The following is a 16,503-nucleotide window of genomic DNA, read 5'->3' on the forward strand; positions in this document are numbered from 1 at the left end:
CTAATACGTTGAGCGAGAAAGTTGCACGCTCTTCGGTCACCAGTGAAGTCGATAAGCCTTTTTGAAAGGTCTTTAAAAAATTGTAGGGCACTTCAGTGTCACGTCAGTGACATAACTAGATACGTAATGTCAATGTGCTAATTATCGCACTAGTGCGGTAAAGTTGCACCATATGTACCTACTGCAAACCCTTTTACGGTTCAACTCCAGCTGGGCCACTTGCGCGTTGCCAGTGCACTATCTATATGAAGTAGCAACAAGTAGAGTCATATAGGTACCTAGACAGCTTATACCGGGTGTGGCCTGTAACATGAGCAAAAAATTAAACTGTAGGCTCAGGTGTGTACTCCTCATACTGACCAACATTTGTTCAGCGACTCTTAAAAATAACTTGTGGTTTGATTTTTATTACACTTTAAAGTTTATTCTAAGACGAAATGTATTGCGAATTTTGTTATGTTTAAGGCGTGACACTGACAAGCAACGTCAATCACAATAATATGGCGTGGCAATGACGTCCATTGAAGATAATATTTATTTTGTATGAAAAATAGGGAGTCTAAATACTTCATAATTTTTAAAAGTTGTTGAACAAAAGTGTCACCGTTTGAGGAGTACAATCTATGTTTTAATTCTTTGCTCGTGTTACAGGCCACACCGTGTACATAGGGTATAAAATGCAGATTTGCAGATCTTTTATCATCAACAACGTGTCAAGTACCTAGGTAACAAGAAACCCAGGTTGTGTATTCATGTAGGACGGTGCGGTGTCGCGTGTCCTCGACGCGACGCCATTTTCCTCTGAAGGAAACTCCGCGGCGACGCGACGCGCCAGAAACGACTTTAGGACGGCAATTCCGAAACTTCTTGTATCAAACGACACCACCGCTTTGTTCGTCGATTACCGCCGTGGATAACTACCTACTACAGTGAAAACAGGTTAATTGTCACCTGGATAAATGGGAAACCTCAATAATTGCAACTAAAGGTCCGGTCCCGGACCTTTGAGACCATAAGGCCTATATAATTGAAATTTTGGAACCTCTGTAATTGCAAAACACTGATTTAAACTTTCACGATTTTTACACATTATTAAATTGTACAACGGGACTTAATCGCGTATTTAAGTTTTAAGATTTACCTCCGACGTTTCGAGGACGGCGTTGTCCCCGTGGTCTCGGAGAATACTGGCTAAAGTTGACATCAACATCTTCTAGCTGCGCGAGTTTTTCGAATTATATTTGCAATTTAAATTTATAGTGCTTTTCTTAATTTTGCCTCTGTAATTGACCACATCACAACTATTTAGGACCTCTATAATTGACACTGTGCTAAAAAAAACCGTTATTTTAGCCCTTAAAATTACCTCTATTATTAAAACGAGTCTTACTTATTACCTCTGTAATTGAAAAAATGTAGCGAGCAGAAACAATATTTTAATAGCAATGATAATTGTATTTCAAATCTTCATCCAGAATTAATTTTATTTATTGAGTATCTATCACAGCCTGTAGTAGGTGAAATAGTTTTTAGATTAAGTCATAAACATAGTACCTACATATGCTTTTTACATACCAATAAAACTTTCTTCTAGAATTCAAGGGAAAATTTTGAAAACCCAAATGATTGAAAAAATAAAGTAGTAATTAGTGTAAAAGTGCAAGTTATATAATATATAGACCAGAAACCTCGAACAAAAGCTTGTAAATCTACTTTAAATGGTTATTTTTGCACCTCCATAAAATAAATTTGTCAGAACGCAACCTCTATCAATGAGAACCTCTATAATTGAAACAACGATATTTTGAAACTCGATAATTGGCACGACCTGAGAAACCTGGTTAATTGATACAAAATAGCCGGTCCCTTGAGATTTCAATTATCCAGGTTTCACACAATATTATAAATATACTTTATTTGGATAACAAAGGTGTATTGCAGTTAAATGTAGCTATTTATAGTATATGATAACACTTACAATTTAAGCTGAGCTAACTTGCAGAGTTCACTTGGTTCACCATCATCGATTTGATACTGACTTTACCACCAACTTCAGTTGACTCGTTCGTATTTCAGACATAAGTAATTTAGGGTAAACCCTCCAGTGAATGAACACCTCCCTGTGAATGAACAAAATCACGTTTTTTATCTAAAATAAGAAATAAGTATAGCAATTTCTACCACTTGTCGTATTTTTTTTCTTATTAACAACTCTATTTCCTATGCAATGGCAACCCGTGATCAATTTATTTTCGACCAGTTTGAATGTGACTGGCGTTTGAAGTTTACGTGTTTCTGGTTTTGAAGTTTGGTATGGAAAGATAAGAACAGTGTACGTTTGGAGCAACATATGAAGTGCTTATTTAATGTTTACCTGTACAAAGTTTAGTTATTTGGTTAGATTAAGAGTAAAACCTTCTATAAATGTATACTTTGTCGACGTATTATGCGATTAAGTCTTTATTTTTTATAGTTCCATTACTGGCTTATCAAATGTTCTGAAACCAGTAAATGAACGGTGTGTTCATTTACTGGGTTTGTCTTGATTTAATTTTTGTTCTAAATTTATATGTAAAATGGTATTGAGCTTGTTTTTAGTGATCCTGCATAGAAAACGATTCATTCAGCCAGTATTGGAACAAACAAAATTTATATAGTCCATTCACTGGATTTTTCATGCCTTTGTATGAACAATACAAAATTTTGGGTGTTCATTTATTAGATTTCTACTAATTCTATGTATGAACAATGTAACCACGAACAATGCAATGACAAGTTTATTATTTTAAGCATTATTTGCTGGGCCTAACCTTTTTTCACCAGAATATGCTCGTTGTTTCTTGTTTTAAAGATTATTTCTCTTTTTCTTATTAATATGTAATAGGTTCTGGTGGTGTGCGGGTGCGGGTTCGCGTTGAATGTTAAAAGTCGAGAGAAAGTAGAGAAAATGTTTATTAATGTTAAAATGTTAATAGTTAAATGATTGTTGAAAGTTATGTTATAAAATGTTATAATTATCGAATGCACCCGGCCGCGATGGATCCGAAAAGTACACTGAATTTGGGTTAATGCAAATTATTGGTTAACGCGTCTTTTGCTGACAGGGCGCGCACGCGCCGCACGATGCTTAGAACGTGTTAAAGGTGCATTGCACCGAACATCTTGCGGGGGGGGGGGCAAACGATGAGATGAGATGAAAATGTTAAAGGAATGATACAAGGTGATTGTACAATCGACTTAAAACTAGAATGTTATTCATTGAATGATATTTTTCTTAAAATTGGGGAGCTTCCCCTGTCCATATGTGTCGATTGACTCATCTCGCGTGTATGACATGTGAGCACTTTCACTCGCGCACTATTTATTTCTCCTTCACTCACACTTTTCGCTCGATATCGCGCACTAACACTGCACTTATCATCACTACAAATGTCACCGGTGCTGGTGCGACGTGCACTGCACGGCGTGGAGGCCGCGCTCGCGCTTGCTCGGGGCGGCGGCGGCGGCGGCTGGTTCGGTCGGCGTCTCTCGAAGATGTTGTCCGATGCTGCTGAATCCTCTGGATTCGTTGGGGTTGCCGGAGCTCTTAGAAGTCTCCATTGGCAACGGTTTTTTCGGCAAATTAGCACGATTGCTGTTATGATCATTGTGATCCAAAGGCAGTATATGGCAGTGTAGTGGTGTACATCGTAGTAGACTTTCCTTTAGCGCTTTTATTCTTTCTTGTATGTTTTTATCTTCGTTTCTTTCCATAAAGTTCAAGCTGCTGTTTTCGAATTTTTCGACTGTAATGTTTATTATGTGGTTTATTGGGTCGATTTCGGGTGTAGGTATGCTGTATTTTAAATCTGCTTTACTTTGCATATTCATGTGCGTGTGAATTGCAAAGTTATCTGTTTTTACAATACAATTCTCCTCGATATAAATAATGTTGGCGCGTGTCAATGTCTGTGCCGTAACTCGATCTGTGCATATTGTTCGAAACTGACACCGATCGCAACAAAAATATAAGTAATAATTTGGCTTTGATAAACTAATCCACTTGTTCTGGCACGCGGCTATGCTTGTTTTGCATTGTAAATTCTCCTTTTCGTCCTTTATACACAAATCCTGGTCGGTGTTCATTTTGTATATGGGGACCTTAAGCGGACACATATACGTAAACGTGTCTCGTATAATACAAACTTCGAAATCTCTTTCCTGTAATGGCATGTATGCGTCCTTTTGAAGGTTCATTGCTACGTATTTTTCTATGGGGATAACAGATATCATATTTCTGTTTGAGCTATGCGGGACCGGAATAATGTTATAAAGATCGTAACGATCACGAGTTATTAATGGAATGCAAATCTCAAATATCATATATTGGTCAGTCATTCTAGCTTTAACTTTTAATAGTTTGTAGATGTTTTGAAGGTTTGTTTGTGTGTTGTCGATTGGTAGGGTAAGGTCGCTTAGAAGTTGACCAGAGATAGTGTTTAATTCTTTCTGTAGTTGCTCGGGGCTAATAATATGTATGTTCATTTTATCATTATAAATGTTTGTTATGGTCTCTAATAACGTGTCTTGTATTGTTTTAAGGTAACTTAATAAATTATTTGCAGCCATGGCTACGACTGTAAATTGAGATATGCTCTCTGCGGCTGTGATTTCTTTCTCCATTGCAGTGGTGTCCTTTTCTAAAGAAAGTAAATGTTGGTGTATTAATTTGTGTTGCTTTTGTATCGTATCTTTGGTTCTTAAGAGCATGTTATATTCGGCTTCTACGATTGATGTTTGATTTTTCCACATTGTGACGAGGTGTTTTTCGTTTGTTCTGATAAGACTTATGTCCTTTTGATATTGTTGAGCGAATCTATCATCCAAGACTCCGAATAAAGTATTCGCTAGGTTCCCGACACCATTGATAAATCCCCGTCTCTTGCGTGTCTGCTGTTTCAGCTGATGTCTGGATAATACTTTATTGTAATGTTGCAGCTCATCGTATGAATGCCGTAGTTGTAGAAGGATGACGTCACAGTGTGAAAGGCTTCTTACTTGTTTACAAATAGTTTCCAATTGTTCGTTGTACTTTTTGTATGCAGTTACCCCTTCCCAGAAAGGGCTCATGTCGTAGTACGCAACTAGTTTCCACTCGTCTCTAACTAGCTGCATTGTTCCCAGTTTATCGAAGTACAACCCTTGACCTTCGTTGATAGGCGTCATTTTGACGCAATTTCCAGCTGTCAAAATTGTAAGGAAATAAAATAGCATCATTAACATGGTTGCCACGTATCCCCTTTTGCCTGGTTTTTTTGTTTTTGATTGTTTCAGGGAATTCTGTTCAGCGGGTAGTTTTTCTGGTTTAGGCTTTTCCAGGGGTAAGACAGATAGTTTTACTATGGGTCTTTTGAGTATTCCCTTTTCTGTTTTTAATGTTACTACTCTCACATATCCGTCTTGACCTGCGTGCACGTCGATTACTCGCCCAAGCGCCCATTTTCCTGCCGGCAAATTATCTTCGTGTATGACCACTATATCTCCTATTTCTAGGTTTTTCTGAGGATCGCACCATTTCTGTCTTGCTGTTAGTAGGCTTAAGTACTCAGACTTCCACCTTTTCCAAATGTCACTGAATATTTTTTGTGTCAAATTCCATTTCGTGCGTGCGTCCTCGTATGTTTCCATTATAGTGACTCCTGCTCTTCCTTGCAAGAAATGGGCTGGGGTCAATGTATTTAAGTCATCAATGTTATCGGTTAGTGGGCATAGTGGGCGAGAATTTAGGCAAGCTTCCAGTTGGGCCAAAATTGTTGCGTACTGTTCGTAAGTAAGTTTTTGTTCACCCACTACCCGTTTCAAATGATGTTTTAGGCTTCTGACTGCTCTTTCCCAGAGCCCGCCAGCGCTAGGCCAGGACGGGGCATTAAAATGCCACTCGATCTCCATTTCAGCGATATTCGCTAAGAAGTTATCGTCGAATGTGTTTTGGATTTCATTCCATTGTTGTTTCAAAATGTTATTTGCGCCTACGAAGTTGGTTCCTTGGTCTGAGTATAGGTGCTTTGGGGCTCCTTTTCTGGCGGTCATCCTCCTTAGAGCTGCCAGGAATGCTGAGCTTGTTAATTCTGTTACAAGCTCTAAGTGTACTGCTTTTGTGACCATGCAGATGAAAACGGCAACGTAACCTTTCAACGTTCTGCTTCCACGTGCCTTGCTTGCTTTTATGTCAACGAATCCCGTGTAATCGACTCCGGTGTGAAAAAATGGTTTTGCTTCGTTGACACGGGCGGCAGGAAGATCGCCCATCAGCTGATATTGTTTTTTCCCATCAATTTTTTGGCACTTGACACATTTTCGAACTTGTTGTTTGACTCTATTGTTTCCTCCCATTACCCAGTACTCTTCTCGCAGCTTGCTTGAAGTGAGCTTGGCTCCTCCGTGAAGTGTCATCAGGTGAGCGTGTTCTATGAGTAATGTAGTAAGACGCGATTCCTTCGGAATGATTTTTGGATGCTTCATCTCGTAAGATAAATGCGCTTCTTCGAGGCGACCTCCCACTCGAAGTATATCGTTGCTGTCCATGAAAGGGTACAATGTGACAAGATTGCTTCTTGTTTCGACTTTATTGTGCATACGTAAATGTTCAATATCTTCTCCTAATTCGTTGTTTTGCACACATTTAATTATAACCAATTTAGCTTTTCTCAACTCCGGTAATGTGAGATAGCTTGGTAAGCGTTGTCGCTTTAAAGTGAATGCCCTCAACATGTAGGCTACGATTCGTGTTACTTTTGTAATAGAATTATATTTTTCTAATAAATTGTATATGATATCATGTTTGTTATTGTTTTGCGCTACGTTCGATGCATATGATTTTTTCTCCTCTTCTGTTGTAGTATATGTTGGTTTTTGAGAACTTTCAGGTTCTGACTGGAAATCAGCTAACCATGTCGGCCCTGACCACCATAGGGAGTTGTCTTTTAATTGTGATGCTGTTTGTCCTCTGCTTGCAGCATCCGCGGGGTTTTCTGATGATTTTACATAGCGCCATTGTTCTTCGGGCATCACCTGTTTTATTTGTTCTACGCGATTAGCGACAAATGGCTTCCAACGGCTTGGTTGACCTTGCAACCATCCAAGGACGATTTTTGAATCACACCAGCCAAATGTCTCCACTGTATGTTGTTGTAAAGATGTTTTTATTTTTGCCATTAGCTTCGAAAGAAGATGTGCTCCACTTAATTCGAGCTTTGGAAGTGTTAATTGTTTCTTGTGTGGGACGACTTTTGTTTTCGCTGTGACGAGAATTGGTTTTGTTTGATGTTTAATCCGTGCATATACTACACAGGCGTAGGCTTCCAGTGATGCGTCGCAGTACCCGTGTAGTTGAATCATGTCATTCTGTTTACATAATAGCCATCTGGGTATTTTACATTCATTAATTAGGTGAATGTCTTCCTGTATTTTGGACCATTCCATGTATATTTCTTCTGGTATAGGGTGATCCCATTGAACGGTCTGTTTCCATACTTTTTGAAATAAAATTTTGAGTTTGGTGCTAAGTGGGGCAAGCCAGCCTAGTGGGTCAAAAAGCTTGGAGATGTCAGATAGGAGAGTTCTTTTTGTTGGTTGTTTGCTTTGGCTTCCCACTCAAAAGCCATCCGATCCGAGATTGTTGTGCCAGAGGCTGTGTAACATCTTTGCCTCCAAAATTTTTAATTCCTTCCAAAATAATGTTAGCGTAAACTTCTGCTCCGAATAAAGTATTCGCTAGGTTCCCGACACCATTGATAAATCCCCGTCTCTTGCGTGTCTGCTGTTTCAGCTGATGTCTGGATAATACTTTATTGTAATGTTGCAGCTCATCGTATGAATGCCGTAGTTGTAGAAGGATGACGTCACAGTGTGAAAGGCTTCTTACTTGTTTACAAATAGTTTCCAATTGTTCGTTGTACTTTTTGTATGCAGTTACCCCTTCCCAGAAAGGGCTCATGTCGTAGTACGCAACTAGTTTCCAATGAATGAAGAACCATCATTTTATTACATTCTAATCTATGTATGTAGTTGAAATCAATATGGAGGGGATACATAGATATGAACGCTTTCGATATACCTACTAAAATAGAGCTGGAAACGGGTTTTTGTGTTAAAAATATTTTTAAAGCTGATTAAAAAGATCTAAATAATGTTCATTCACTGGGTTTTGGGGTGTTCATTCACTAGTATTTATGTTCATTCATTAGGATTTTGGGTAGTTTTTGATAAATTCTGCTATAACCCAAAAACTATGAAAGTAATAAAAAATCGCAGTAATTACTTTCTTATTTATTAAATGAGGATTCATTATTGCAGTTAATTATTTAAATTATTAATGAATGCTGAGAAATGATTTTTCAAACTTGGATAATTCCTTAAGTGTTCATTCACTGGAGGTCTTACCCTACTTAATATTATATTGTAACACAAAATAAGCAAGCTTTAGAAAATATAAAATAATACCTAAGTTTATCTAAAGCCGACCACTGACTAAAAGGCCGCCGGACGATATCGGCCTGTCAGTTAGAACAAAAATTTGACAGCTCCGAACAACTGACAGGCCGATATCCGGCGGACTGGTAATCAGTGAGCCCCTTAATACTAACACGATAAAAATGGACTTTATGTGATATGAGCGACAGTCTATAATTGATTGGCTAAGGTAAAATACTTGAAACTACAAAATACATCAACTACTCGTACTACAACAAAACGGCTGGCAATTTCAGGTTAATTAACAAAGTAGTCTATTCACAGAGTAGTGAATAATTAGCGCATCGGACGACCGAATAAATGGTTTTGGTAAATTCGAACTGAAATTACTGTTTTTACGTAATGAGACGTACGTAACAGAACTTATTTCAAGAAATAAAAGAGATAATTAACGGTTTTAACTTTTAAGTAAAATTCTAAACGTAGTTTTATTGGGGAACAAATGGAAAAATAATTTGTGATTTGAAATATTATACAGGGTGACCTTAGCCATTGGACAAACCCTGAAATCCCACGTAGGGTTACTTCTAAGAAATGCTCTAACGGTAATATTTTTTTAATCAGAACAAAAGATAAACTAGCAAAAAGCAGAGCTTTGTAAGGGCTCGCGAAGTTTTTCTACCTAAACGTACCGGACCGCGACATTGATCCAATCCAAGGCTTGTTTCATGTTCGATCGAGTGGGTACGTAATAAGTCCGTTAAGGACGCAGCTATAAGTGAGAGCAAGAAATAAATATACCTACTAATTGGACCCCAGTCGCTGTCCGGTACGCCTATCTGTTACAGCTTTTACTTTGTCCATTAAAAACGTGTCCAGACGACAAAATCAAATTGCCAATATCATCCACACGTAATATACAATTTCATAAGCGATTATTACATCCTATACGGTCGCCCAGTACTTTTTGTAAGGAAGCCAACTGGCTTTCCTACATAATGATCTGTTGGGCCAGCGAGCCAATGTCCTTGATTTTATTTATGCGTCCACACCACAAAATTGAGCGTAAAACTATCCCGTCTGGACACCTACTGGCGGTAATCATGCTGCTCCGCACATAAACTTACGTATAATTTGCTTTTTAAGTGCTCATCAAGACGAGTGAGATGACCAAAACAGCGTGTACCTATGTTGCAACAAACGTGAGTTTCACTAAATACTGTCAGGGTTCAGCTACAGCTCTATCTTGAGTATCTCCTAAGTGCTCAAAAAGATGAATCGGATGACCAAAACAGCGTGTGCCTATATTGTATAAAACCCGAGCTCCACTAGGTACTGCCAGAGTTCAGCATGAGCTCTATCTTGGGTACTACTCTCCTAAGTGCTCATCAAGACGAGTGAGATGACCAAAACATTGTGTGCCTATATTGCAACAAACCTGAGTTCCAATAGCTACTGCCAGGGTTAAGCATCAGCTCTATCTTGGGTACTGCTCTCCCAAGTGCTCATTCTGACGAGTCGGATGTCCAAAACAGCGTGTATATATGTTGCACCAAACCTGAGTTCTACTAGGTACAGCCAGGGTTTAGCATCAGCTAATCAGCTCTATATTGGGTACTGCTCGATCAAATGCCCATCAAGAGGTGTCGAATGACTAAAACAGCGTGTGCCTATGTTGCACCAAACCTGAGTTCCACTAGGTAATGCCAGGGTTCTGGGTCATTTTGTTGAACTACACGCCGACGTTGCAATTGGCGTGCAGTCGGCGTGCAGTTTCCATAGAAGTTGCAGTCAGGTTATAGTCCGTCTGTATCGGCTCTAAATCACTGAAGTTTGTTAATAGTAGTTAATACAAACTTCAGTGATTTAGGGTCGATACAGACGGCCTAATATGCTTATCTTTATTTATAATTTTGGCAGTTCCAAGCAATAGTAACACTAAAACTCTTTCTCGAACTTAAAATGCCCGATTTAAGTTTGCTAACACAACATGATTGATCAGTTCATCGGCGTCACAGAACAGAACATTCGAGTAAATTGACCTCCGCATTGAATATACAGCAAGATTGAATGTTCAGTATTCACAGAAACTTAATCGCTAGATTGGGAATTAAACCGAGCGAAGCGAGATGGGTCATAATCCAATATTTTAACCCTTTTTTGTATTCATCGTTGTTAGCACATAGTACATTAGCGCGAATTTTAATTCATAATTTTTCTAACAGATGGCGCTAGTAGTAATACAAAGTGTTATTCCTTTATTATTATTTTTTAAGTTTATAATATGATATTTTTATGTTTGATAACACATCTAGACATGAATTTATATTACTATGTTAAATTTCAAACCTATCAGTGCGATAGTTTTTCCGTAAAGTGTACCACAAGAATGCATAGTTTGTCGAATAGTGATAGAATAAATCATCATACAAGAGTTATTTCCAATAATCGTCAACAAAAAGAAACATACTGTATTAATCATTGGCAGTGCTTTTGACAATTTGTTTGAAAATGTGCGGCAATGATGACATTTGTCAAAAGTCAGAATCTTATTAATGTCATAAATAAAAAGATAGTCAAAACGGTCGAAGAAGGTTTCATACTATTTAATTACCTCAGGAGCTACTAACACGTACAGGTTGCTCCAAAGTAAAAAAATCGTAATTTGTTAATATCTTCGTAACCGCTACACCGATTGTTATGATACTTTGTATACTGGTTCTAAATACCCTAATCTAATGCATATGTACATTTCGACTTTGTACAATGGCTTAGGACACCCTGTATACCTAGCTTCAGGGTGCCCGCCCGGCGTGGTGGGGTGGTTCTAAAAACATTTTATTTTATTTTCCGACGGGGTACCCCCTTATTTTGTTACACTTATTATGCTGATAAAATACACTAAGTTTCGTAATTTTATCTCAACTACAAGGGGGTGCTCAACCACTTTGAAATTTTGTATGTTGTATGAAACCCGAAAAAAAAAGTATTTATTTATCAGAATTTTATTTAAGTATCTGTTTTCACACTATTTGCACATGTGATTTATAAGTTTTCTGGTAAAAAAAACTTTTTTATTTCTATTTTTTATAATTTTTCAAAAGTAATGTTTTTTACTTTTGAAAAATTATAATATCGTCTCACCTTATGACTCATATAGAATCGAATAACCTGTTCACCGAAAACCAATTTGCTTACCGACAAAAAATGTCGACAACCACCGCGACATACAGGATATTCGATTCTATCATGACAGGGTTAGACTATAAGGATAAGATTGCCGCAATACTATGCGACTTGTCAAAGGCATTCGACGTCATAAATCACGAATTACTGCTCAACAAATTGAAAATATACGGAATCAAAGGCACTGCCCATGAACTGTTTACCTCATTCTTGTCAGACCGCAAACAAGTCGTGAAATTACTCACTGACGGCAAGTCAATCCAGTCTGATGCAGGATATATGAATATTGGTATTCCCCAAGGATCATCCCTTGGAAATACCTTATTTTTGTTATTTGTCAACGACCTACCATCGAATATTGGAGCTGGCTTGTCTGTATTGTTTGCGGATGACACAACTGTGTTAGTTGGTGCAAGCTCTTATGACCAACTGGCTTTAAAAATTCATGATGCTTGCAACCAATTGGAGGCATGGTTCTCAGCAAATGGGCTATTACATAATTATTCAAAATCAAGTGTTATGTTGTTTTCTGGTCGAAAGGTACAACTGCCACCGTGCATGGCTAACTTTCCGATGCCCATGTGCGAAAAGAGTAAGTTTCTAGGGTTTATGATTGACAACACTCTAAATTGGAAGTGCCATGTAGACAACATTTGTGATCGATTGGGTGGTGCGTCGTTTGCGTTGAGGAAACTGAAGCCACTTATCTCAGCCGAAGCCTTAAATCAGGTGTACTTTGCGCATTTCCACTCTATCATGGCATACGGCTCACTGCTCTGGGGCAATTCAACAGATGCAAAAAGAGTTCTGATAATGCAGAAACGCGCAATACGTACACTTGCCGGTGTAAAAGACAGGCACCCTTGTAAAGAGCTCTTTGGTTCTCAACGTATAATGACGCACTACTCACAATACCTGTTCGATGTACTGATATATGTAAGGCAGAATATATCCCAATTTGCACGTATTAACTTTCCGGGCAAACTGCTTCGAGCTGCAGGGCGTCTGAGAACAGTTCCCCGTCGCATGGCACTTTCAAGAAATAACCCACGAGTCATCGGCCCGACTTACTACGAGCACCTACCTGCCGATCTGAGAAATGAGCCGTGTGACGAAACATTTAAGCGTAAATTGAGAAACCTTTTGTTGGATAATCCTCTGTACTCTGTAAATGAGTACATGGAATTGAATTTGTAACGACATACGTAATTTTATTTATTATTAATTTGTTGATTTGTATTTAAAACATGACATTTTGTTCATTTGTGATATTTTTATCTTTATTTGACATTTTAATGACAGTTACAAATTATTTACGTTGACATCGACTTTAATGTTAATTTGGTTTACTTATATTCAATTGTTTGACATGTTTTTCTTTGTACATGACGATCCTTATTGGGAGACACAATTAATCTTATTATTTTTAATTTATAATGTAATGTTTGACGATCATGATGAGAAGATAAACATAATTTTGACGAATGTAGCAAATTTATAGTGTAATTTTCATCTTGAAATAAAGAAACCTAAATCTAAAATCTATTGAATTACACCTAAAAAAGTCATAAAAATTTAAATAAAAATGTTTTTTTACTTAATAACTTTTAAATCACACAATTAATGTGAAAACTACCACTTACATAAAAATCTAAAAAATAATAATTATTTTTTTGGATTTCATACAACTTTGAAAAATATCAAAGTGGTTGAGCACCCCCTTGTAGTTGAGATAAAATTACGAAACTTGGTGTATTTTATCAGCATAATAAGTGTAACAAAATGAGGGGGTGCCGCTTCTTCTAGCTAGAGTTTGAATTTTTCCCATACAAACGTGAACCACCCGCTTAAATTAACTCCGCCTTTGAAAAGTTTTTAACTCAATTGTTAACGGAGCTTTATCACATTAACATTATGTCGATGAAATTAATTGCAGCAGGTTTGTGTTGCGTGCCTAAATCGTGTTTGATAACCTTCACAACATAACCTTACATCCTAGATTCTAGGCAGTCTGCAGACGCCAAAGAAGTGGCTAATTAATACCTACGCGAGTTTCCTTAAAATGATCTAGAACACAACATTATTGTTAAAGATAAAATAAAAGGATATACAGATAATTTTGAATAGCTACTGTATTCGACTGTATGTAGGAACAAAAGTTCGAAATACAAGAATGTGACCTCAAAGTGCAAGTAGTATAAGAAACGTATTTTTCACGCCACTGTTCGGAAATGTGGCAATAGATGGTCTAAAACCAAGCTGGAAAGTAGGCAATAGCTGTAGCACCTGAACCACCACTACTACAATGTTTCATTGTTATCATCATCTGTCATTGGTGACGGTTCCCTACAGCAATGAGTATCATTTAAATATTTAAAACAATAAAAGGTTTTTTTTGGCGCAACTTTTCCTTCTAAAATAAAATTAGGTTATTTATAGGACCAATTTCTTGTGTAAAAAAAAAGAAATGTCAAAACCATTCATTCATTTAGTCAGTTCATTCGATTCACGTTTTAAGACGTTTTTTACTTTTGTAGCTGTTTTTGGTTATTTTTTTCAAAAACGCTTCTAAGTTTAGAGTCGGTTTGAAGCAAACAACAGAAAAACGCCTCTTAAAAGTGGTAAAAAAGCAAAAAAGGCGGGATCGGAAAATACTCACTGAATTGGATAGTGTAAATTGAGTTTGACTAAAAAATACAAGAAACACGTATCTACGCTCGCTATAAAAATGAGTTCTTCTAGTGAATAAAATGATATTCTTACGCTGACGCCTACCGAAATTCATGAGACAGCACAGGCAGTGGCTTGTAATGTGCTACCAGAGAAATCACGGGCTAGTACTTATAGTTATGAAAATGTTTTCTTATTTCCTCGCAGTAGTCGTGAAAAGCACTATGTAATGCCTCGGCCGGAAACGCTAAAGATGGACTCGTATTATTTGAGGGCCGACACGTTAGTCTCTCGCTCGCTCGTCCATCTTTTAGCGGTTTTCCGTCCTCTCCTACAATGTACTATAAATTGTGACCGAAGGTGTGACCGGTGACGTTGTCCTACAGCGCGCTTACTCGTAGCGGCGACCTCGCCCGGGCATTTGTTATTGTTCCGCGGTTAATATCGGCGTTCGGAAGACATGAAATACCGGCGGGGCGCGACTAATAGAGGCTCGCCTGTTGCCTAGAGTACCGACGCACAGAGACTTCAGACTCTCACAACATCAGCAAAGGGGGACCCGGTGATCTACACCTAGAAGATGCTTTTAGACAGTGTTCTGTGACTGACAGTTTACATACTCTCGTTGCGCTCATGTTGCGCTAGTAAAGTCCGCTATGTGATCCGTAAAATTTTCAGAAAAGAAAACATTATGTACCTAATGGTTTTCAAGTAAGAGTCCATGTCGAAATTTACAAACTCAACGACGGTTGAGCGTTGTTCTATACACCCCGTGTCTACACCGTTACCTGTTCAAGTACAAATTATAGGAAACAGCATAATTATCGACGCGATGCTACAAACGGGGAGGCTCACCTGTTGCACAGTTCTAGTTCCGAGCTATAGAAAACAATATGGAATGCGAATTCCACACGTACCTACATACTTACGAGTCTCCTCCTGGCGATTGGAAGCTCGTGCTGACGAAAGTCTGCGTCCGGATAACTATAGGGTATATACGTAGGTAATAGGTATATAATATATAAATTCGCATAATAATATAATTATACACTAGGTACACCACAACACAACCGCAACATATTTAATTATTTCCTGCACTACACTACACTGCATGACATTTCAGAAGTAGCTACCTAACCTAACTGAGAGTTTACAAACGTCATATATTTTTTCGTGTTTTTTTTCTGTAATTTCTGACGCAGTTAGGTAGTTTAGTCATGTTATGTTTAAGGGCTGCAAATCGGCTCTCACCCCTTGCAGAGTTCACAGGTCCAAAAAGGTCCTGGCCGCTTACCGTCCAATTTGCGCCGGTTTACTAGCACACCTAGCTAACTTTGAGTCGTACCCGATATAGATTTACCCTCCTGAAGGGCTGGAATACATCTCTCCTCCTGCTACCCGGGTGGTTTGCATCTAGGTAGACACCAGTAAACACTGACCACGTTAGCTTTGCACACACTTCCTATCAGCTCCATACTTGACGTAGCACTTGGCATTAAAACTTAGCGTGCTCCGACTCTAATTTATATTATATTAGTGCCATCCTTGCAACCGATTTTGTACGGGTACCTTACCTTCCTACTTCCTACTTCCTACTTACAAAAAGTCACAAAAAAAATAGCTCCGCCGGGACAGTGTGTACACTGCCGTGACCAGGATTCGAACCTGGGTTACTACGGCCACAACGTAGGGTCCTAACCACTAGACGATCACGGCTGTCGGAGCTGTGCCGGACACGGCGAAAATAACCGTCGCACTCACAACGAGAACACTTTCACCGCAGTGACACCGTCGCTCGGAAAATATTGCTACAGCGTCTTATCAAGTCTTATACATTATGCCAATATTTTGCTCAAAATTTACAAAATGGATTGATTTTCTTTAATCAGTTATCATTGTCATATATTATCTCTTTCAGTATTAAAACACATATTCTAACTACCCTACTGTGCAGCAAAGGTTGTATGGTCTTCCGTTACGGCTTTGTTCATGCCAAGGTCATATAGCCAAATAGTTATTGATTAAGAACTCTTTGATACAGCTGAATCCTTGCTGAATCAGCGACAGATGTCAAATAGTTCGGGCCAACTAGGACCAACACTGCCAAAACTTTACCAGTGTAGATGCAGTGTAGTTGTATTTTCTTAACATTGAATTACTACGTCTCGTAAATTGCTTTCTGATTAACGTTTTTGC

At 38.2% G+C, this 16,503-nt stretch overlaps 1 non-coding gene across 1 annotated transcript; it reads right to left on the minus strand.

The window, feature by feature from the left end:
• Positions 1-15,951: 15,951 nt before the first annotated feature.
• Positions 15,952-16,023, minus strand: Trnah-gug (transfer RNA histidin (anticodon GUG)). Its single transcript has one exon. It is a non-coding gene; the product is annotated as a tRNA-His (tRNA).
• Between the last annotated feature and the right edge of the window lie 480 nt (positions 16,024-16,503).

This window comes from Cydia splendana, chromosome 4, assembly GCF_910591565.1.
Source record: "Cydia splendana chromosome 4, ilCydSple1.2, whole genome shotgun sequence".
Taxonomy (NCBI): Eukaryota; Metazoa; Arthropoda; class Insecta; order Lepidoptera; family Tortricidae; genus Cydia; species Cydia splendana.